This window comes from Dipodomys merriami, unplaced genomic scaffold (genome assembly GCF_024711535.1).
Source record: "Dipodomys merriami isolate MVZ:Mamm:240054 unplaced genomic scaffold, mDipMer1.0.p SCAF_396, whole genome shotgun sequence".
In the NCBI taxonomy this organism is placed as follows: domain Eukaryota; kingdom Metazoa; phylum Chordata; class Mammalia; order Rodentia; family Heteromyidae; genus Dipodomys; species Dipodomys merriami.
This window is the reverse complement of record NW_027205559.1, coordinates 298,957-323,879: the sequence shown is the minus strand read 5'-3', so window position 1 is coordinate 323,879 and position 24,923 is coordinate 298,957. Positions and strand designations below refer to the sequence as shown.

The 24,923-nt window shown below is 37.9% G+C and overlaps 1 pseudogene; it reads right to left on the bottom strand.

Moving 5' to 3' along the window:
* Nucleotides 1–1,413: 1,413 nt before the first annotated feature.
* On the bottom strand, nucleotides 1,414–1,510 carry LOC138805494 (U6 spliceosomal RNA; annotated as a pseudogene).
* Between the last annotated feature and the right edge of the window lie 23,413 nt (nucleotides 1,511–24,923).

Here is a 24,923-nt window from a genome sequence, read left to right as displayed (position 1 = left end):
ATCTAAGCAAATTTCTTCATTGGACTGCCGCAAATATTAGGCTTACTACAGTGCAGAGACTACTTTCCAAAAAGGTCACATGTGAATACTAGGGATGATGATGAGTGTACCCCTCTTCATCTGGAAGCCTACAGTGGAAACTTAGACATTGTCCATGAGTTGGTGGCTCAAGCGGCCCATGCAATAACTGTAGATGACTGGACAACCCTGCACAGTGCACATACATAGAATAATACCAGAGTGGCTTCTTTCTTACTTCATCATGATACAGATACCAATGCCCAAACTAAAGGCCTCTTGACCCCCTAACATCTTGCTGCGGAGAATTGAGATAGCAAAAATATGCTGGATCTCCTTCTAACAAAGGTTATATAAAACCAGGCCTGAAGTACAATTTAGAAGAAACTGCATTTGATATTGCCAAAAGGATAAGTATATATCATTATCTCTATGAAGTTGTGGAAGGCTGAACAAATTGTTCTCCTAAGTCCTAATGGTCGGGTTAAGTTTCTTAAATTTCAAAAATGCAAGCCTATCCTTTGTGTCCATACAAAATAATTTCACAATCCAAATAAGAGCAATATCTTTTTTGTCAGACATGGGGCATGAACTCTGGGAATGGGCACTATGCCTGTGGTCAGCTCAAGGTGAGCACTCTACTGCTTAGGCCACAGCTCCACTTCAGGTTTTCTAGTGGTTTATTGGAGATAAGAGTCTCACAGACTTTCCTTTCTAGGCTGGCTTTGAACCGTGATCCTCAGATCTCAGCCTCCTGAGTAGCTATGATTACAGGCATGAGCGACAACCTCCTGGCAACACAAATAACTTACTGGAAAAATTCATGGATTCAGCGGAATTCTTCCAAGAGAATTGCCTGCATTGGATGTCAAAATGTATTCAAGTGTTTTTGTATACATGTATAATAATTCATACAGAGTTTGTGATTTTTTAATCAGAAATAATTTTAGCTTTATCTGTTGAAATGAGTAATACAGAAACTAAAGTATTTCTGGTGCTTTTCTGAAAAAGTATATGTTAAAATTTCCTATATTCTATGTTTGTATAATGTTCATAATGTATTTTATTCTTTCCTAGATATACTTGAATTTTACATTATTTAAAATATATAGGTTAAATAATGTGTCCTTTCAGATTGCATTCCATATAGAAACAGCTTAAGATTCCTTTTTGTCCTAGGTCCTAATAATTTTCTCTGGGATAAAATGACAATGTTATCTAATTTCAAAAGTTTTGTGAAGTTTATGCTATGCAAACACCTTTCTTTCTAAGGTGAAGATTTAATACACTGATGTCAAACTAAATTTAATTATATGAATTACGTGTATTGTTACACTTATAATTTTGTAATCAACTTTTTAATAACTGTTTTTCATTTCTTGCATCTGAAGAATGAAAAATATGGAATACTTCACAAGCTTTCATATCATCCTTGTGCAAGTGCCATGTTAATCTCTGTATTGTAATTTGTGTATACATACTGCTGAAGCATGTAGTATTCTCTAAATTTAAGTAGTTAATGATGCAATCTTTATAGAGGCTTATATCTATGGGTGCCTACTATAACAAGGAAACCTTATGGTTCCTAACAATGCTATTTATCTTATTTCCTTAAAATTCTGTGAATAGTGGGGAAAAATTATATTGTCCAGTTGATTTATCACATTTGAAATCTTTTTTTGTCGATGACTATTTTAAGTCTTTTTCACTTGGAATTTGATCGTACTTTCAATTATTTATATCTAGGTCCAAAGGTGCTGGCTTTCTCAAATTAGCTTTGTGGAGCTAAAGGATTCAAAGTAAGCCTTGCTTAAGAGCTACTTCTAAATTCTTTAGCTGACATTTTCCCAAATGAGGTCTTACTTGCACAAAGGTCTACCTAACCCTTTACCCTTCTTCCATGTAGGAAAAGACCAACTAGACTATGTTACCTTGACAGCATAGATGGTCCTACTTGAACAAAACTAATCTTAGTTATAAGGGATCATAGAGAGATGAACAGTTCAGGCAGAACTGTTCAGACTAAAAGATATTTTATCAAAATACAATTGGTTATTATACCTACCATTTCAAGAGTAGCTAAAGCCAAGAAGGTGAGAAAATTGTTCATATGCATGTTAACAATGTCCTTGCCTGCCTACCATCCAACCAGGCAGGAACTTACATTATTGCCTTTCTATCACCAAATATTTTCATAGTTTCAGGAGAAGTCCATATGTCTCTCCTTGTTACTATGCCTTAAATTGGTAATGTTTTAATCACAGTGTTTCCTCTTGCCTCCAGGCTGTAAATTTACAAATGGTAAAGCTTTAGGTCTAACTCTATCAAACAATGATGTAGAGATAATTGAATATTACTTTAAAACAGAGTTGCCTTTATTGCAGTAACCACAAGTGAACAATGCAAAACATGTGACATTTATTATATTACATATAGTTATATATTTTATATTTATATGTGCTGATTTTGTATTTCACACTGTGAAACTTACTAGAATTAGATGATAATTTGACAAATAAATTGATATTTATTTATTCAAGTAAACAGGATTGGAATATACATAATTAGGTTTAAAATATGTATTAGAATAGAAAAAGTATCAATGCAATGTCTTTGGTATAAACTTGTGGTACATTCTAACTGTTCTTGGTCTTCTGAATTCACATGGCCAAAAAAATTTTGTTTTCCTCTAATCTATAAGGGATTTACACTGCTGCTCTGTTTATTGTTTTAACTCACTGGTCCCAAATTGTTTTTCTCCGTATTTCTGAAGCATTCCTACAGATTATGCCCAAATTTGCTGATAAGATGTCTAAAAATATTTTTCTTCTTCAGGACCCATGGGTCACAGGATCCCAGATCCCAGTTACCTGTGTCATCAGATAACAGGGGCAAGACTTCTCACCAAGGACCATGCAACATGCCAACACAAAGTAATTGAAGACCCATCTCAGTTTCTCATTTCTTTTATTTCAGGGCCCCGATTCCTTGAGATGCAAGAATTAGCAGTAAGCAATTTCAAAATGCAAGGCAACTTAAAATGAAGGATGAGATCACAAAATTTGAGAGAAGTATTATCATTCAAACATTCATCTTATAGATGAACAGCCCATATGATTGAACAAGATCACAAAGTGCCATAAGATTATTTTTGATTCCCCTTCCCTATGATTAATGAAAGATTTTAGTCCAGTATAAGTGGGCTAAAAAATAGTTCCTGAAAGGATAGATCCATAATTGGTCTACCAAGGCCCGGAAAAATTGACTTAGAAGTCAAATGTAATTCAGAAAAACATTGAGAAGTTCCTTAGTGCTTCAAAACATTGGGCCTTCAGTACAACATGGTTCTGCAGAATGAAAATATCACTCTCAAACCAATGCTAATCTACATTTAATCTCATGAAAGTGTATTCCTTTTCAAATAAACTTTTTAAAATCACATTAGCCAAAATAACATTTGACAAGTAGTTGATATTTAGTGACATTACAAGTTTTTCAAGGGTAGGGAACAAGTTACAATAGAGTTGAATTATTTACCCAGCACTAATGCCAAACACGTTCAACCATTCATTAAAGTGTAGAAATAGAACCACACACAACTTGTGTTGTTAAGTAGGGGCCTTCCAGAAGTGCATTAAGTAGATCAGCCTCTGAAATTTCCAACCCAAACTTTAGCTAATAAAGTAAATTTCATCATTTAATAAGGTACATTTTAAAAAGTCACAAATAGTTGCCTTATCATATGTTATTTTATGTTTCCCTATCTGTCTAAAATAGTAAGAAATGTTATTGTATGCTTACCCTATCTGTCCAACATAGTAAGAAATATGACTTTAAGTCTTGAATATGGGTTCTCATCAGAGATATGACAAAAATAAAATCTGTCTTCTATTTCTATCATATTCCTCTATAAGAATAAATTTTAGTTTTCTTCTTTTTCGAAAACTTATAGGTAGTAGAAAATATTATCCCATGTAAAATAAAACAATCACAAGATTGTACAAAGCCATTTATAAAAATTGGTAGTTAGGAATACATTCTAAGCCATTTTTAACATTCTTTTTGACTAAAGATTAATCTTCCAAATGGATGAAATAAAATCATGTTTAGGTGCTTCATGTCTCCAGAGTTGCAAATTGTTACTGCCGATGAATGAATTATGGAAATATAAGCTGACAACAGTTCAAGCATATGCAGGATTGAAACTCCATGGAATGTATATAAACCTTTCAAAGTATTAACAGATAGTTTAACAGAATGACTATCAGGAAGTTGAAACCAGAGCGGAATTATAGTAAAGGCATAGAATGAATTAAAAATGAATAAGGGGCAAGTACAGCTAGAATACTCAATGTACACACGTGATAAAGGAAGTGGTAAATCAAAACTAAATCTTGGAGAAAGGGTTGCTTGAGAATGATGGAATGAGTGACTCTGATCCAGGAGGATTGGACAATTAGATGGACAGGTTTAATTGTAACAAACTGGCATAACCTTTTCAAATTCAGTTAAAAAACACAACAAAAAACAAAAACACACAAAAATCACAACCAAACAGCAATCTCTAGGGTGTATGAAAATGACCTCTCAAAATTTTAAGCAGTTAATGAAGAGCAGTCTTGAGAAAGCAAACAAAGCTGTTCAAAGAGGGAAGTTTGGGATAGGGGAGAATTTTTAACAGATTTAAATAGATTGTCTAAGGATATAAATCACCTACATCTGCTGAAAATAGTATTTTTTTTTAAACGAGTTCTCTGTCTGAACTGGATAATCCATTCCTCATGCACACTTGATAGCTTGTGAAGATAGAATGGCAGAAACAAGAAAAAGAACCCACTACTACACTGGAGAGAAAACAATCTTCTATCTTTTCTCTAATCTCTCTTCACTACCCTTTTTTCATACTTTTAAGTCAATTGATTTTGAATAATATTTTCCTTCTTTCTTCTGGTAAAATAATTGGTCAAAGTAATTGATTAAATATTATTTGCCATTTTTTCAAGGAAATAGAAGAGTCAATCCAAAAATTCATATGGAACAATAAAGGACCCCTCATAGCAAAAATGATACTCAAAAGAAAGAACAGTGCTGGAGGAATATTCATACCAAATTTCGAACTCTACTATAAAGCCATAGTAATTGAAACAGCTTGGTACTGGCACAAGAACAGTCCTCAGGGCCAATGGAGTAGAATAGAAAACCCAGAAATGAACCTTCAGACCTATAGCCATCTAATTTTCTATAAGGGAGCTAAAAAGTGGAATGGAAGAAAGACAGCTTCTTCAGTATATGGCAAAATCGGTTAACTACTTGTACAAAACTAAAACTAAATCCTTATATATCACCCAGCACCAGAATCTACTCCAAATGGATCAAAGACCTCGGAGTCGAATCAGACACTCAAACCATTACATGATAGAATAGGAGAAACCCTAGGTCTCCTTGGTGCAGGCCGAAATTTTCTTAATAGAGACCAGGAACACAACAAATCAAAGAAAGGTGGGACAAATTGGATTGCGTGAAGTTGCAGAGCTTCTGTATGGAAATGGGCATAGCTAGCAAGATCAATAGAAAGCCCACAGATTGAGAGAAGATCTTCACTAGCCCATACAATGGACAAGGGTCTCATATCTAAAATATACCTGGAACTCAAAAAAACAATAAATCCCCCAACAACAAATCCTCAAAGAAACAACTGCCCAATAAATAATAGATCCCAGGAGAGGAATTGAACATAAAAGAATGACAAAGTTCAGGTTAACTTTTGCTTTCTTTTTTACTGTACAAAAAAGTCCCTGATTTTTCTGTGTGTTTTTACTCATATAAAACTTTTTTGTAAACTTCTGGTTGAAAGTATTACAAAAGAAAACAATATGCCATTTGAAGGCCAGCATACAACAAAAGGAAATAACTTTGTTTTAAAAGTGTTCTACTGCAAAGAAACAAAGATATGGAGGTTTTTAAAGTGTCTTATGGATGGATTTTTCACTCCTGAGATGATTCTCTTGTTGCAGGAGTCAGTTATCAATTCCTTTTTTCTGGTCCTGAGTTTACCATAGCAATACGGATTCCAAAAAAGCAGGATACAGTTGAATATGATCAGCAAAAACTACTCCTTTAAGGTAAGTCCCAAAGAAATACCCAGGGTTTGTATTGTTTGCTTGTTTGTTTATTTTGAGCTTTTTCTGGGGCAGGAACTCAGAGGCTGGACCCTGTCCCTGAACAGTTGTCTTTCTTTCCCACCTACCTCCAAAGCTAGTACTCTACTGCTTCAGTCAAAACTCCACTTCTGGCTTTTTTGGTGTTTAATTACATATAAGTGTTTGACAGACTCTCCTGACTGGGTTGGCGTTGAACTAAGACAGTAAGAAAGCTAAATGATATCAACTGTACGGACTTCTCTTTTGAACCAAGAAATGTTAGATGAAGTTTATTATAAAGCTAATTAATATTTGACAATTTTTAAGCGAATATGTTCAGCGAAGTATCCATAACTTAAATAACTCAGTAAAAGTAGGTGCACTGAATCATTTGGGAATATTACTATTGATTTCTTCATTCCTTTATGAGAAACTTAAAACCATATTTGCACTTTTTGTTGGTTGTGGGGATTGAACACAGATCCTGGGCACTCTCTCTCAGCTCTTCAGCTCAATTTGAGGGTTCTACCACTTTAGCTACAGCACCACTTCTGGGTTTCTGGTGGTTAATTGAAAATAAGTGTTTCATGGACTTTCCTGACCAGACTGGTTTGAACCACAATCCTCTGATCTCAACCTCCTGAGTAGCTAGGATTACAGGCACGAGCCACCAGCACCAGGCTCATATTTGCATTTATGTGTAGTTAATGTCACTCTGGAGACAAAGAATGGAAATCTGAATCAAATGATGTGACATTGCAGCTTTTCAAAATAATTGACGTAGCAATAAATATGTCCTCCTTTTCCATTTTGTTACATTAACGACTCATGTGCTATGGGACCCTTACATTAGCATCCTCATTCATTTTTGTAGGTGTATTTAATATCAGGAAATGTTCATAGAGAAATGTTGAAAGACTGAGATTTTTAGAAAGCAAAGGAGATCAGGTATGAAAGAACAGCATAGAAGGAGATACATTTATTACACAGAGATTAAGAACTAGCCAAAGAGTTTTATAATGCTACAGGCAATGAGGAATAAGCCTAGTTGATAACTAGCTCTTCAGTAACTAAAAATGGTTCCCTACAACAGTTTCTGCTATACCTTAGTTACTATCATTTTTTCCCTTATATCTGGAGTTATTCCTTCTCTTCTGTCACAACTGTTAATTACCTTTTGCCTTTTTGGTGCCATGACTGGCAAAAAAGTTTTCCAAATCTCATTTAGACTACCCTTCTCATTGTGATTAGCAGTGAACCCACTCAAAAGCCAGGAATCTTTGAATATCCAGAATTAATCTTCACCTCACATCTTAGCACATTCTTGGCATTAATTGCCGTGACCTAATAAACAAAAGCTTTTTGTTTTTTTTTTTTCAACACAGGATCCTAAGATAGGTAAAGTACATGAATTAGCGACTATTGTCAGGTATCAGTATGGAAGGAGCAATTATATATTCCAAGTATGGGTTCTTAATTTTGCATTTAATAAGTAAATATTCTTTCTTGTTGTTGCTGTTGTTGTTTTCGCAATCCTGGGGCTGAAAGTCAGGGCTTGGGAACTCTGCTTTTTTTTTTTTTTTTTTTTTTTTTTTTTTTTTTTTTTTTTTTGCTCAAGGCTAACCCTCTACTACTTGAGGCACAGGACCACTTCTAGTGTTTCTTTTTCAGTTTATGTGGTACCTAGGAATTAAACTCAGGGTTTCATGAATGCTAGGCAACTACCATACCATGAAGCCACATTACCAGAACCCTAACTGACTTTTTAAGATGGCATTAAATTTTCATTCCATAACTATGTATCATAATTTTAGCCAAAAATTTTTGCTAGAAAAGGGCATTGAACACAGTACTGAGTCTAGTAAGGTGAGATGGACAATGAATAACTGTCATGGTTTAGCTAAGGCAGAGAGGGACTTACTTCATGGAGCTGGTGCAACAGACTGAGTGAGGCAGCTGACCCACAGCCCACTTCCTGAATGAGAAGGCCACCTTGGTTACAGCCACATGGGGATGCTGGGCCACCTCCTCCAGCACCCATTCAATCAGTTCCTGAGAGAGATAGAGAGAAAGAAAGAAGTTCAGAATTACACTTATGCCAGGTGCCGTTGACTCAGGCCTATAATCCTAAGTAGAATAGAGGCTGAGATATGAGAATCGTGGTTTATACCCAGCTCGGGCAGGAACAACTGTGAGACTCTTATCTCCAAAGAACCACAAGAGAACTGGAAGTGGCACTGTGACTCAAATGGTAGAGTGTTAGCTTTGAGCTTAGGAGCTCGGGGAGCTGTCCCAGGCCCAGAATTCAAGCCCCATTACTGAAAAAAGTGGACTTCCCGCCACAAAAAGTGGACTGAATAGCACTCATTGTCCTAGGGTGTATGGCAGGGAAGTCATGCCGAGCTTCCTGTCAGCTGGGAGTCATGAGTAGTTCACCAGGCTTCCCTGTGCCTCAGTTTCCCCAGCTTCAAAACTGAACAAATTGAAGGATCCCCTAGCTCATGAGGATAGGGTAATAAAGAAAGAGAGCCATGTTTTGATTCATACTCCCAAACCTGTCGTAACATTAATAACACACACCATCTGAGATCTTTCCCGGTATCTTCCTGTCATATGCTCACAGAATTACCAAGAACCGTATCTGACGGCCCCTCCTTCTATGCTTGGCCCTGATTTAGAGATCCCTCTGTATTAATCCATTTTTTCCTCACAAGTGTTCCATGAGGAGATTGAAGTCCAGTGGTTGAGGCCCAACCCAGAGCTTCACCTCTCGTCAAGAATGGGCTGCCGTGGACTGAGTTTGGGACAATACATATAAACCAATGACTGAGCGTGGCACTACATGTCTACCATCTCAACTACAGAGGACCGAGCCTGGTGTCTCATGCCTGTCACCGATAGGAGGACCGTGATCCAGCCCAGCCTGAGCATATATTGTCTCTATCTCAGAAATGCCCAAGACAGAAAAGCTTGGCTCGCATGGTAGAAGACCTGATGGGCAAGCCTAAGGACTTGAGGTCAAACTTTAATATACCTAAAAGAACCAGAGTCCCAGCCAGAAGCTCATTCCTATAATCCTAGGTACTCAGGAGGCTGAGATCTGAAGATCACAGCTCAAGAGTTAAAATAGGGTTGGCCTCCTCCATTAGAGTTCATCATGAGAAGACCCAGAGTCTGTCCTATGCTGTTACAATCCATACTAGCAGGACTCATATTCTTATTAAGTGTTGGACATGCTCTCTGCCCTCCTGGGAGGCCACCCCCTGTAGGTTGCACTCCAAGGTGCTCCAAGCTCCCACTGCCACCAACCAGGCCCAAGGGAGTACACAGCTCCAGGGCACACAGATCCCTCGTTCTTGTAATTTAACAGTGCTGAGACCCCTTCAAGCGTCTCAATCTTCCAGGCCCCCAAACCTCAACTGTGAAACCCATGCACACCCCAAAGTTATTTGTACTTACCTATGGATGTTCATTCCATTCATGTTTAGTGTGGTTATTCCTTGTACTTTTGCTTTATTTATTTATTTACCATTGATTTTACTGTGATGACACCCATTCCATTTATTACATTGATTACATCCTACCACATGGCATCTAAATTTGTAGATGTTTTCTCCATCATGCCTGACACCCAGGACTCTCAGAGAAAAGGAAAAAAAAGTTTCACACTTGCTTCTTACTCCATGATCCAATTGTTGGTAGTGCTGGCATCTGAACTCAGGGCCTAGCAGGACCAATTGGCAAATAGTTCAAGGTGACCACACCAGCCTGTGAGCAACAAAGGAGTTAGGTCATTCCCAGGATATGACATTGATCCCCAGGGTGGGTCACAACAGTCATAAATTTGTAATTCAAACATACGATCTATATTTACATATATGTGTGGACAATATCTTTCATTTGGTGTAATTCTTATTTTCTGCCTTATGGAAGTATTGTGTATTTTACTGAGTAAGGTGACAGATATAACAGTGCTTACATGGATGACAACATATTGAGATGTCTATAGGGTTTCCTATGCATTCTCCATCCTAGCTTAGACCCAGGACTTTCACAGGACAGCTGAATCGATGGGCTTCTCACATCAGGATCCATCTTTTGGCAATGTTGGGATTTGAACTCAGAACCTAGCTGGCCCAATTGGGGAAAGGGTCAAAGTGAGGACACCAGCCTTAGAGTAACGGAGATAGGCTGTTCCAAGGACCTGACATTGAGTCCCAGGGAGAGCCAAATAGTCATAAATTCATAATTTAAACGTAGGATCTATATTTACATACATTTGTGGTCAGCATCTTGCATTCGGTGCACTTCTTATTTTGTGTCTAATTAATGGAGTTATTTCTATTTTACTGAGTATGGTGACAGGTATAACTGTGCTGACATGGATGATAACCTGTTCCAATGGTTATAGTGTTCCCTATGCATTCTACATCCTAGCTGAGGCCCGGGAGTTTTACAGGAGAGGAAAACATGTGCAACGACTGGCTTCTGACAACAGAATGAATCTTTTGTCAATGCTGGGATTTGAACTGAGGTCTGGGTAGCTCTGATGCATTTTGGAAAAGGGGAAGCTCACCATCCTTGAATATTAGAATTTCAGGCCTGGTCCAAGGCCTGATTTGAAGCCCCAGTATTGGACAAAATAACAAGCCCACCTTTTTTAAACATAGGATTTCTCTTTACCTACAGGTATTCTATGCATCTTGCATTCATTGTAGTTATTCTTTTTATTTTTGTGGCTTAGTCATGGATGTATTGTGTATTTTATTGAATATGGTGATAGATATAATTGTGCTGACATGGATGACAAGCTATTCCCATGGCTATAGAGTTGTCTCTACAGAATTGTCCATCCTCGCTGAGACCCAGGACTTTCACAAGACAGGACAACAGGTGGATCTATTGGCTTCTCACATCAAGGTTAATCTTTTGGTAGTTCTGGGATTTGAACTCAAGATCTAGCAGGCCCAATTGGTGAAAAGGTCATGGTGAACACACAGCCTGTGAGGCACTAAGGAGCTTGGCCGTTCCCAGGACCTGAGATGAAGCCCTGGTGGGGGCCAAAATAGTCATAAATTCATCATTTAAACAGAGGATCTATATTTCCATACATGGTTGGGCAGCATCTTGCATTCTGTGTAGTCATTCTCTATATTTTGTGTCTTATTCATTGATATATTGTGTATTTTCTTGAGTATAGGTTGACAGATATAACTGTTGTGACCTAAATGACAACCTATTCTCATGAGTATAGAGTTACCTATGCATTCTCTATCCAAGCTGATACCCAGGACTTGCACAGCAGAAGAAAACAGGTGCAATGACAGGCTTCCCACATCAAGGTGAATCTTTTGGCAGTGCTGGGATTTGAACTCAAGGCCTAGCAAGCCCAATTGGTGAATGGGTCATGGTGAACACACAAGCCTAGAGCCACAAAGGAGCTGGGCAGTTCCCAAGAACAGAGATCGAGCCCCAGGGAGTTCACAATAGTCCTGAATGGATCATTTAAACATGGGATATATATTCACATCTGTGTGTGGACTGCATAGTGCATTTAGTGTAATTATTCTATTTTGTATGCTATTCATGGATGTATTGTGTATTTTATTGAGTATATGATGACAGGTATAACTGGGCTGACATGGATAACAACCTATTCCCATGGCCACAGGGTGGCCCATGCATTCTCCATCTTAGCTGAGACCCAAGACTTGCACAGGAAAGGAAAACAGGTGCAACAATTGGCTTCTGACATCAGGGTGAATGTTTGGTACTGCTGGGATTCTAACTCGGGGTCTAGCAGACCCAAGTGACAAACTGGTCCATGTCACCAGCCTGTGAGCCACTAATGAGCAAAGCCTTTCCCAGAACCTGAGATGGAGCCCCTAGGTGGGGGGCATGTGGAAGGGCACACAGCAGTCATCCATTCCTAAGTTGAAGGTAGTATGCAAATAAGTACATATTTGTATAGAATAGGAGAGATGATGACCTGTTATGGAATCCAATCCACCATGTATCTACCAATTCTTGGATCTTACCAGATGACTCCATTTCATGGCTGTGATTATTATTGTCACGCTTAATCAACACTTCTTTACAAATAAACAATACCCCATGATTCTTGCCTATCATTTCCTACTCACATCACGCACGAGTTACTCATTCAAGTATGAGATCAATACTGGTCCAGAAACCAGTATCTCATGATTTCCTGCCATTGCCTTCTCATAGCGTTGCTGAATTCAAGGTTCAAGTGTGGAAAACATACTCCTTATATACATTTTAAAGCTAAGATTTATACTTCCATACAGATGTTCAGTCCATATTGTGTTTGGTGTGGTTATTCATTTTATCTCTTGTTTTATTCATTTATTTACCATTTATTTTATTGACTCTGATGACACCTATACCATTTATTACATTTACATACTATCACATAGCATCTAGATTTGTAGATATGTTCTCCATCATGCCTGACACCTAGGACTCTCCCAGAAAAGAAAACATGTGTCACACTCGGCTTCCTAATCCAAAATTAAATATTTGGCAGTGCTGGGATCTGAACTCAGGGCCTAGGAGGCCCAATCCATAAATGGGTTACTGTGAGCACAGCAGCCTCTAGCCAACAAAGCTGTCAGGTAGTTCCTAGGCGCTAAGATTGTGCCACAAGTTTGGCCCAAACAGCAATACGTAGATAAGAAGATGGTAGTATACAAATAAATATATATTGGTAAAGAGTGCCAGAGAAGTCTCTCTATGATTGAATGACATCTACTACGTTCCTACCAACTCTTAGGTATGTACTATATTGCCATTGAAATAATATTATACTTTTCATGCTTAATAAACTATTAATTATGATGAATCAGCATCCTAGGATTATTGCATCCAATTTTAGACTAGACAAATTCATGAACTACTCATTCAATCGGTATTCTTAGGGATAGGAAAGAGTCTCTTGTGGTCTCCTGCCATTGGTAGGTGTAAGGATCAGGATTTGAACCCAGAGCCTATGTTGACATGTTGGCTTATGGCTTCCCTGATAGCCTGCCAGCCATCAGCAATGGCAGGTTATGTCCACTTTGCAACCGTGTCATTCAGACCTAGGATGGTCACCATGCAAAGAAAAAAATTATAAACCCACCCAGCCCTCTACAGATTGCCAATTTTTCTGCTGTCCCAGTTTTTTTAAATTCCTGCAAGCCCTCTGGGCCTATGGTCCCAGGATAGGCTATGGGTCCCAAGGCTGTACCCCAGCCTAGGGAGATCAAAGCTCAGGCAGAGTTGCCACAACCTGAGTGTAAGCCCTGTGATTGGCAAAAATAATTAATTAATTAACTAACTTAAAAAAATAAAGCTCACTTTTTTGGAATTTCTTCCAGTTTTCTTTCCTAGCCTGGGATTTGAACTCAGGGTCTTGCTAAATCCGTAGAATTGTGAGGGAAGTTGCAGAGTTGCCAGTACTTGAGTTCAAACTCCATGCCAAGTGAAAAATATTTAATTAAGTCACTGAACTCAGCAGGCAAAGGTAGCTGTGGACATGGGAGGGATAGGATGGTAGGGGAAAACAAAGGAGGAGGCAACAATGCTCAACAGGAAATGTACTCATTACTTTGCTCATGTAATTATGACCCCTCTGTAAAACATTTTACAATAAAAAACGTACAAAAATTAATTTAGTGCTGAAGAAGCATTTTGGGGGTAAGTGAAGGATGTCTGAATAGCTGTACAAAATTATACACTGCTTATTTTTAATGTTCAGTATGTAATTGAGTAAACATAACTGCTTCCAATACAAATATTAAGTCACTGTCTTGGAACTGAGGCCAGTATGTCTGGCATTGATAGGATTTGAGCTCACCATCCGGGTAACACTTTTACACCATTTGTGAAGGGAAAGCTCACTGTTCTTGAGGAAAAGAAATTCAAGCTAGAGTTCCCAGGGCCTGAATTAAGGCCCTGCAAGGGAAAAATATATTTTTATACATGTGTAATATATGATATATATACATATGTATGTTTATTTCATATTATGATTATTATTATTGATTTTGTATTATTTTATTTTTATTTTATTCATTTTATTGTTTATTGTATTTAGTATTATTATACACACAATTTTAATTATATTTTGTACATCTATTATAAAATTATACCCAATTATTTAGGATATTGACTCAGTTTTATTCATACTTTATTGTGTTTAAACATGATACATAATTAAATGGAGTCATTTGTCACAGTCATCACATATATAGAGTCTGTTTCAGTATGAGCTTTGTCTTATTTATCTTTGAAAAACTTCCTATAAGGACTTCTTTAGATGATTTATACTCAGAAGCCTTTCCTTGAGGATCGGCAAGTTGAGGGATAAAATTGGAATGTTGGGGCTGGGAATGTGGCTTAGAGGTAGAAAGCTTGCTAAGCATGTATGAATGCCAGGGTTTAAATACTCAGTACCATATACTCAGACAAAGCAAGAAGCTGTGGAGTGGCTCAAATGGTACAGCACTAGGCTTGATAAAAAGGAGCTCAGAGACAGTACCCAGGCCCTTAGTACAAGCCCCAGGTTTAGCAAAAAGAACAGGCCAGATATCGGTGGTTCACACCTGAAATCCTAGCTTCTCAGGAAGCTGAGATCTGAAGACCACAGTTTGAAGACAGCCTAGGGAAGGAAAGCCTGTTATACTCTTACTTCCAATGAACCACCAAAAGACCCTATTTGGAGCTGTGGGTCAAGTGGTAAAGGGTTCACCTTGAGCTGGAGGGCTCAGCGACAGTGCCCAGGTTTTAGTTTGGGACACACAACAGGAAAAAGAGTGAGGGATAATCAAAGTACTTTTCCTATTTGCTAATTATGGAGAACATTTTCTGGAAAATGAATGCTGTTGTACACCAGAATGGAGTCAGAGCTCAAGATTCAAGTGTAGCACATCCATATGCCCAGCCTCTCAGACTCTAGCATTATAACCTTGTTTCCTACAGGGTTCTGAAAGGTCCATTGTTGAAAGGCTTCATATACTCCCAAAGCCCTTTGTGATAAGCAGTTGATTTGTGTTGAAAAAGCTGTTTTTAAGAAAAAAAATCAATAAAACTGATGGACCACTGGCAAGAGTAACTAACAAAATAAGAGAGGAGACCCAAATCATTAATATCAGAGATACCACAGGAAAAATTATAACAAACATACAAGACATCCAAACAATCATAAAGAAATAGTTCCAGACTCTACTCACAAAGGAAGGAAAACCTAGCAGAGATGGAATTACTATAGAAATACAAATTACTAATCCCCCCTTTCCTTTTCACACATGCTTCTCCACCATGTATGGTGGGGGCAGCAGTTCAGTAAATAAACGTCTTTTCCTGCCTTAATCATGTGTGATATTCTCTTCCTACGCTAACTAATGAAACCTGCCTATTTCATATATCTAACATATGGGACCATGACTCAGATTGGGTGTTTGAGTTGGAAAAGTTAGAATTTCCTAACCACCCTTTTCTGTGAACCAAACTGCCTTGAGACACCACGCAAGACTTTTCCCCAATACCATTGCTGGCCTTCACATCCATGTCCACACCACTTCTCTACTCTGGTGAGTGAAACTAGTCTCTATGGCTCTCGGTTGCTCAATCTCTTTTCAGATATGGCACCACACCAGAGAGCTCCTATGGCCTTTAGCCTAAAGGCTGTTCACCTCCAAAGCAGAGGATGATTGGTTTGGGGGGCTTGGCCATTTCTCTCTAGTGGGCTCTGGGAGAAGTCAGGAGGCCACTTCTGCCAGGTCATCTCTCCTTCACTCACCAGACTGACTCTCCTACACATTTAATGGTGTGTTGGGAGTCATGCCTGAGCTGTGAAATCCCTTTGAAATGCCTCTTGTGTTCACTGGGTATCAGAGCACCTAATATTTTATGCTGTTCTCAGATTTAGACAATTTTTGCTGCTGCAATGGTACATGATCAGAAGTCTGTTTACTATCAAGCTCTTTTTGCTCTCTGCTATTCATGTCCAACTTTCTATATCTCTCCCTATCATTTCTACAACTATTTGTATTGTGCTCTGAAGAGTGCGACATGGGCTGGGTCCAGGGGATCCCCTCTAGGTTCCCTCTAAAAGGCTAGCCAAACTAGGCTTCATTTTTTGTTCAGGCTTTCTTTGCATTTTTTAAAAGATATTTGCCATCTTGAATTCACCATATTGGCCAAATGGTGGGTTAAGGGTTTAGCTGCCTCCAATCCTTACCCTTCCCCCAAGCTTACTTCTCCTCCATCCATTTATTCAAATGTGCCTTGCTAACAAGGCGCTCTTTTCACAGACCCTGGTAACTGAGGCCTAACAATCTGACGTGCTTTGTTACCAAAGATGTCTTATAATTGTTGTCAAAAATTTTAGGTTTTGAGTTTTGCCTTTTTTGTTTTGTATTGTGTAGTCTAGTACTGACTACGTGATTCTAAAATATTGGTATATCTGTGCTAAGATTCTCCCATCTAACAATTTTGTCATTGAATAATATTTGGTCAATTCTTGATAAGGACCAGGTAAGCTCGACTTATTCTACTTGATCTCATTGTTGCATTAACTGGAAATAACAAAGGGCTTTTGTAGCAAAGATTGCAATTCAAAGCCAGCCAGGGCTGAAAAATCTCTAAGACTCCATCTCCCAACTAACCTGCAAAGAGCCAGTCTGGAAGCATGGCTCAAGCCTCTTATCTCTAACCAGCAAACACTGCAAGTGTTATATAACTCAAAGTGGTAGAGTGCTAGCTTTCAGCAGAAGTGTTCAGGGAAAGTGCCCAGTCCTTGAGTTCAAACCTCCTTGAATACCAACTGGGACAACCATCCCAGCAGTGAGCACCCTTTTTCATAATTATCAAAAGGCTGTAATGTAAGGTCTGAACAGGGACATCTCTCCTTCTTGGCTAAGTTTCTGCCCAATATCTGTTACATAGATAACTGGCAGACCTGGAAGCAGTCACCTTCCCCTCCTGCTAGGTTCCATCCTGGGCGACCTCTGGTCACCAGCCTCCCATTTGAACTTAGGAGGGTCTCAGACACTGAGGTCACACCCAGATCCATTGTGGCATTACCTTTCTACCATCTGGCCACATCTCTTCCTGTCCTTGGCCTAGATAAGTCCTGGCCCAGACATGGGTTGCCCCCCTTCTTTTTCAGCCATGTTTCTCCACCATGCATGGTATGGGCAGCAGTTAAGTAAATAAAATTCTTTTCCTACCTGAAAAAAAAAGAAATACAAATTGCCCAAACAGAACCAAGAAGAAATAAATCAATTAAACATGTCAATATCTTACAATGAGATAGTAGAAGTAATCAGAAATCTTCCAACAAAAAAATCACAGGAATTGATGGATTCACTACAGAATTCTTTAAGATCTTTAAAGAGGAACTAATACCACACTACTCAAGCTCTTCAGAGAAATGGAAACAGAGGAAGTAATCCCAAACTCATTCTATGAAGGCAATATCACATTCATCCCCAAACCAGGCAAAGACACAACAAAAAATCAACTACACACCAATCTGTTTGATTAAGACATATGTAAAGCTCCTCAATAAAATTGCAGCCAACTGAATCCAGAATATAAAAAATCATACAATATGACCAAGTAGGCTTCATCCCATAGATTCAGGGATTGTTTAACATATGTGAGTCAATAAATGTAATCCATTACATCAATAGATCCAAGGTCAAGAACCACATGATTATCTCCATTGATGCAGAAAAAGCTTTTGATAAAATTCAGCACTCATTCATGTTAAAAGCTATGGAAAAATATGAATAGAAGGAACATTTCATAAGACAATAAAAGCCTTATATGGCAGATCAAAGGCCAATATTATACTTAATTGGGAAAAACTACAACCAATTCCCCTAAAAACAAGAACAAGGCAAAGATGTCCACTCCCTCCACTCTTCTTCAATATAGTTCTGGAATTCTTAGCCAGAGCAATAAGGCAAGCAAAAGATATTAAATAGATCCACATAGGATAGAAAGAAGATAAACATCTCTTTTTGTAGATGGCATTATTTTATAAATTAACGATCCCTAAAGCTCCATCTCCAAACTCTTACAGCTTATAAACAAATTTGGCAAAGTAGCAGGATACAAAATTAACTCAAAAAAATCAGTATCCTTTCTGTACAGCAACAATGTACAAGTAGAAAGGGAAATCAAAGAAAAAACTCCATTTGCAATAACCTAAAAAAAAGTATCTAGGAATTCACCTAACCAAAGATGTAAAAGGTCTATTTCATGAAAGCTATAAAAGGCTAAAAAAGGAATCATAGAGTTTACCAGGAAATGGAAAGAAATGGGAAAAATATTTATCAGCAATATATCAGACAATGGTCTAATATCCATTATATATGGTGAACTCAAGAAACTAACCCTTCACAAACCTAGCAAACCAATCTTGAAATGGTCAAGGGAGCTAAAGAGAGACTTCTCAAAAGAAGAGATAAAAACGGCAAAGAAACCCATAAGGAAATGTTCATCATCCCTGGCTCTAAAGGAAATGCAAATAAAAACAACTCTGAGAATACCACCTTTCCCCAATCAGAATGAATGGCCCACACCCTAAATTCAGCCAATGACAAATGCTGGAAGGGATACAAAAAAGAAACATTACTGCATTGCTAGTGGGAATATATACTAATACAACTTCTTTGGTAAGCAGTCTGAAGGTACCTACAAAAGCTAAATATCGACCTCTCCTATGAACTGGCCATACCACTCTTAGGCATCTACTCTGAACAACAGGAACCAGTATACAAAGACACACACACACACCCCTATGATTATTGCAGCACTGTTCACAATAGCCAAGATTTGGAAACAACCCAGATGAGCCATAAGTGATAAGTGGACCCAAAATTTGTGGGACCTATATACAATGGAATACCTTACAGCCATTAGAAAGGACAAAATGATGGTATTTTCAAGGAAATGGATGGAACTAGTCCAATTTATTTGAGTGAGGTAAGCCAAGAACGAGACAAACGGCACAGGGTCCAACTGATACGTGGATGCTAACGCCAAAATGCAAGAAGGTATGACAAAGTAAACAGGAATCAAGAAACAAAGGACAGCCACTCATTTTCTTGTATCACCATTAATGACTCCATGTTCTTGACCATTTAGATGGTGGAAATATGCACGCAATGAAAGGAAGCCCGGAGGAGGAAATGGAACAACATACAACAAAGGGGCCCATCAGCTGCACTGGTCAGAGAAGAAAAATAACTAAGCAACCCAAATACAGTGATGGGAAGGGAGGAATGAAAGAGAAAGAGGGAATAGCCTACATTAAGCAAAAGGAAAAAATGTAAACATCACCTGAGGTGGGAAAAATAATTTGGATTGTCAAAGCTCATAGAATTTACAAACTTTATACCATGAAAACAGTAATTTGCCTTGTCAAGGTTAAAATGTGTCTGTGACTTTAACTAAGAATCACAATTCCACAGTACTTTGAAATATGTGAAATATATGTAATCACCTATCTCAATTTTTACAAAAAAGTGTGAGAAGGGAAAGGTAATGAGGGATGGGTGACAATGTTGTCAGACACCTTGTATAAGTATACTGTTTTGTAGAATAGGAACTTCTTTGTACAACTACTTAAAGATAATAATAATAAGCGTTTTAAAATAAACATTAGGATGAAAATAAAAATTTCAAGTATAAAATAAGGAATTAAATCCAGTTGGAAGGAAATTTTCTTTGGGGAGAGTAATTTAGTTTATTCTATAGCAAGTCTCACTTCAGAAATAAATTCAAAAACTAGACCTCAGGTAAGTGAAATAAGCTAAGAAATGGAGTTGAAAAAAGAAAGAAAAGAAACTCCACCCTTCTTTCTTGCCTGGACAACTGGTGTGGGAGAGCAGGAGGGGAAGAATGCCAATTGGCCACCAGGCCAGAGAAGTGTAGGCTTGTGGATAGTGGAGAAACCTAAAGAGAAGAAAGAAGTGATGGAAGGGAAAAAAGGGAAATGAAGGAAAGATCAATAAAGAAGGAGGGAGTAAGGGAAAAGGAAAAAGCCTTACTATTGAAGTTTTGAGCGTGGAGATGATAATTAGTGGGGTTGGTAGTTTGCAAATCAATTAACTACGTGTGGGGTTCCCCATTGGAGGTCTGAGATTTTGTGGTTGGGGCGGGCCTTTCACTAAGTGTACAGCCCAGGACAAGGTAACTGCAGGCCCATTTCTAGTGTAAATAAAGTTATCTTCAATGTGCCTCATTGGATTGTCTTGTGTTTTAATCAATATTTAATAGACTCAAAGGCCACGAGTTTTGTAAAATATTATAAGGTCATAATAATTTTGAAAAACCCAATGGGACAGTGATATCACAATGGCAATATGACGTCACAAAATCAAGATATAATAATATTTTGATGTTATAATTAGTTGGTGATGCCATAATGGTGATAAGGTCACAATAGGTTTATGATGTCACAATAGGTCACAATAGCTTTATAATGACAGTTATGATATCAGTTATGATGTCTGTTCCTCCCTGGAGAATGTTACCCTTCCCAAGTAGGAAAACTCAGCCCACAGAGGAGTGACTTTCTTCACCAGGTAAACAGAGCCAGAGGCTCCCCCTCCCTACAGAAGACTAGACATACAATTGAAATTCAGCAAACATAAACCCTGAGAAACAGTCCAAGCTGGGCTCTGTGAGTGTCTTAGGAGCTAACACCTCAGGAAAAAGCTACTGTTTGCTGAAAGGCCTCAACCCTACCTAGAACCTAGCCTCATCACAGCATCTCCAAACTAAAGGAAACAGCCAACTCCCTCTTTTGTGATACTCAAAGCAAATCTCCCACTGAACTAGCCTGGGAGGAGGATCACAAAATCATGTCTAATACAGAGCAGTTTCTGCCTGCCCAAACAGAGTTAAGAAACCAATCAATCCATAAGAAAACCAAATACCACAAGCAGACCAGAGACTCCATCAAGAGACTAGTTAGGGACACAGAGGATATACAGATCTTCTTATTCACCACCCCCCCAAAAAAAAATCAAGGAACTCTTTTTTGAAACTTTTCTTAAACTTTTATTTTTATAATGTGTTTTCTGTTAATCTTTTTTTCTCATAATTTTTATTTTTGGTGTGTTTGTGTGTGTGTGTGTGTGTGTGTGTGTGTTTGTGTGTGTGTGTGTGTGTGTGTGTGTGTGTGTGTGTGTGTTTAGCCTTTTTTTACCTTTTGGTCATTTTTTATAGTTTTCATTTTTTTCTCTTTCTTTCATTTTTGTTTCTGCTCATCCCCAGACATATACCTGTCGTCAATTATTGGACCTTATTCCCCATTGTGTACATACTTAATCCAGAAATTTATTACTCAATTCAGAACTTCTTATGCTTAACTGCTTTAAGAGCAGTATTATCTCTATAAACCTACATAATTATCAAGTAACTAATTTAATTTTTTTTAAATTTTTCATTTTTATGTTTCCTTTCTATCCCTTCTCTCCTCTCATCCTATCCTTTTCTATTCTCAATATCATTTCTTTAAACTTACATAATTTTAAGTGTTTCACTTCTTAAATTTAATTTTTGTTTTTCCAATTTTCTTGTTTTTATTTTAATCTCACACCTATCATTCTGTCCAATCGATTTCCCTATCTGAGATTAGGATTTGGTAAAGTTACTCTGGTTTTACCTCTCCACATCCCTCTAGTCCTATTGGTCCCCACATTTCTTCCTAAAGATAATAATTTCTGGTTTGCCAAATCATTTTTTGCTGTTTGTAGCCCATTAACACATAGTTGTTTGATGTTGAATAGGTTGTATCTGCAGCAATTTTGATTGTGAAACTACAGGACTCCAGTTGATGCTTGCCTTAAAATAGTGTTCTGGTACAAAATTGGTGTTACTTTCATACCAAATTGGCAGACCAAGCCGAAAACCACAAGAAAAATGGCAAGTCTAGGTATCTGAACTCCCTCTCATGATAATCAGGGGACAGAATAGTTAATGAATAATCCAGAGGAGATCCCAAAAAGCTGTACAAACACTATGGGTAAACATGGTGAATGAAATGATTGAAAACTTGCAAAGGACTAGTGTGAGCATGATAGGGAGCCAGAGAAGGCAAACCAAAGATTATTAAAGGAATCTTGTAAGCATTAGGAAGCTACTTAAGGATTAGATTAATGCAGGAATTGCATAAGCAGGTTGAGAAAAATAAAAGAGAAATAAAGGAATTGCGTGAGTAGGCTGAGAACAGTCATAGAGAATTATAGGAATTGAGTGACCCTGAAGAAGCTAATCAAAGAGTAATACAGGAATTGAGAGAGCAAGATAAGAATAGAAAAAGATCAATAGAGGCATTCATGGAATCCATAAACAGACAGCTGAAAGAATTCAGAGAGATCACAAATGGTATGCTTAATGGAGTCCAACAGTAAGACTGGGTGTCCAAGGAAACCATAACCAGTCAACTAAGTGATTTGAAAATAAACACTGAACAACAAATTAAAGAAATAAAGATCATACAAGATCTAAAACAAAGTAGAAAGACTTGACAGTAGGTTAGACCATGCAGAAGATCGAATCTCGGGGATTGCAGACAGCCTAGACATTATCAAGAAAGAACATACAAGTATCCAAGAAAAATCCAAGAAATATGATCGATCTATTCAACATTTGGAAGGCACCATCAGAAGGAATGATCTGAGGATTATGGGTATAGAGGAGCAACTACAGAAAGAAGTTAATGGTATAGGAAATTTATTTAACAGAATGCTAGCAGAGAACTTTCCAAACGTGCAAAAAGTTAGGCCTATTAAGATACAAGAAGCTTTTAGAACTCCAAATAGACCATAGCAGAACAGGACTTCCCACCATCATATTATAATCTGCAAAGGATCAATTCAGACCAAGGAAAGGATCTTTAAAACTCTCAAGGGAAAAGAACAATCACCTATAAACAGAAATCAATTAGAATCACCTCAGGTTTCTCAGCAGAGACGATTAGAGCAAGAAGAGCCTGGAATGGGGGAATGCCATGTGCTAAAGACTAACAATTATCCACCAAGAATACTGTACCCAGCCAAACTCTCCTTCATTACTGAAAGTCAAATAAAAGCTGCCCATAGGAAAGAAAATTTGAAACAACTTATCTCTACCAAACCACCCCAACAAAAGACATTAAATGTATCCTGCACATAGAAAACCAACACGACCACAGTAACAGCCAAGAAACAAAATCCAAGGGAACAAAATTAGAAATCAACACCAAAAGCAAACAAAGAAAGTCCTGTACAACATGGAGGCAGAAAAACAAACTGTTGAATCAACTGTGGGTCATGGAGGAGATTAGAAAGGAAATGCAAATGTTCATGATATTCAACAAAAATGAACACAGAAATTACCAGCTCCTCTGGCACACAGCAAAGGCAGTACTCAGAAGCAAGTTTATAGCTCTGAGGTCCTACAACAACAAATTAGAGAGATCTGAAACCAACAATTTAAAAGACATCTGAACCTCCTTGGAAATGAGCAGCAAGATAAAACCCAATCCAGTAGACAGAAAGAATTAGTTAAATTAAATCAGAATTAAATGAATTAGAACCCAAAAACACCATAAAAAGAATCAACAAAACAAAGAGTTGGTTCTTCGAAAAAATTAACAAATTTGACAGATCCTCAGCAAATCTTATCAGAAAAAGAAGAGAACACACCAAATAAACAAACTCAGAGATGAGAATGGAAACATCATCACAGAAAAAACCAAGGGTCCGAAGAGTATAAGGGAATACTTCTCAAACCTTTATGCTAATAAGTTTGAGACCTGGCAGAAACGGACCTTTTCCTAGCCAATATCAACATGCCAAAACTCAGCCAAGATGAATTATATCAACTTAACATGCCCATATCAAGCATAGAAATAGAAACAGCAATAAGAGAACAGGATCATATTGATTTACAGCAGAATTCTACAAGGCCTTCAAAGCAGAGCTCCCACCAATATTTCTCCAACTCTTCAATGAAATTGAAAGGGAAAATTCACTACCGAATTCATTCTATGAAGCCATTATAACCCTCAACCCAAAACCAAGCAGGAACTCATCAAATATAGAATTATAGACCCATTTCTTTGATGAACATTGATGCAAAATTTCTCAACAAAATTTTGAACAATGGACTTCAAGAATTCTTCCAAAAAATCATACACAACGATGAAACAGGATTTATTTCAGGGATGCAAAGCTGGTTCAATATATGCAAATCAATTACGATAATTCATCAAATAAAAGAGCAAGGATAAGAACCACATGTTTGGGCTGGGAAGGTGGCTCAGTGGTAGAGCAGTTGCCTTGCATGCTTGAGGTCCTGGGTTCAATTCCTCAGCACCACATAAGCAAAAAGAAAAAAGCCGGAAGTGGCGCTGTGGCTCACGTGGTACAACGCTAGCCTTGAGCTGAAGACTTGAGGGACAGCGCCCAGGCCAAGAGTCCAGGCCCACGACCATACCCCCCCCCCAAAACAAAAGAACCACATGGCTATCTCAATAGACACAGAAAAAGCATTTGACAAGATCCAACACTCCTTTATGATGAAGTTTCTTGAAATATTAGGAATCCAGGAAACATTTCTCAATACAATAAATGCAGTATATGACAAACCTACAGCCAGCTTTATACTTAATGTTGGAAAACTAAATCCATTTCCTCTTAACTCAGGAACAAGACAAGGATGTCCAATCTCTTCACTTCTCTTCAATTTAGTATT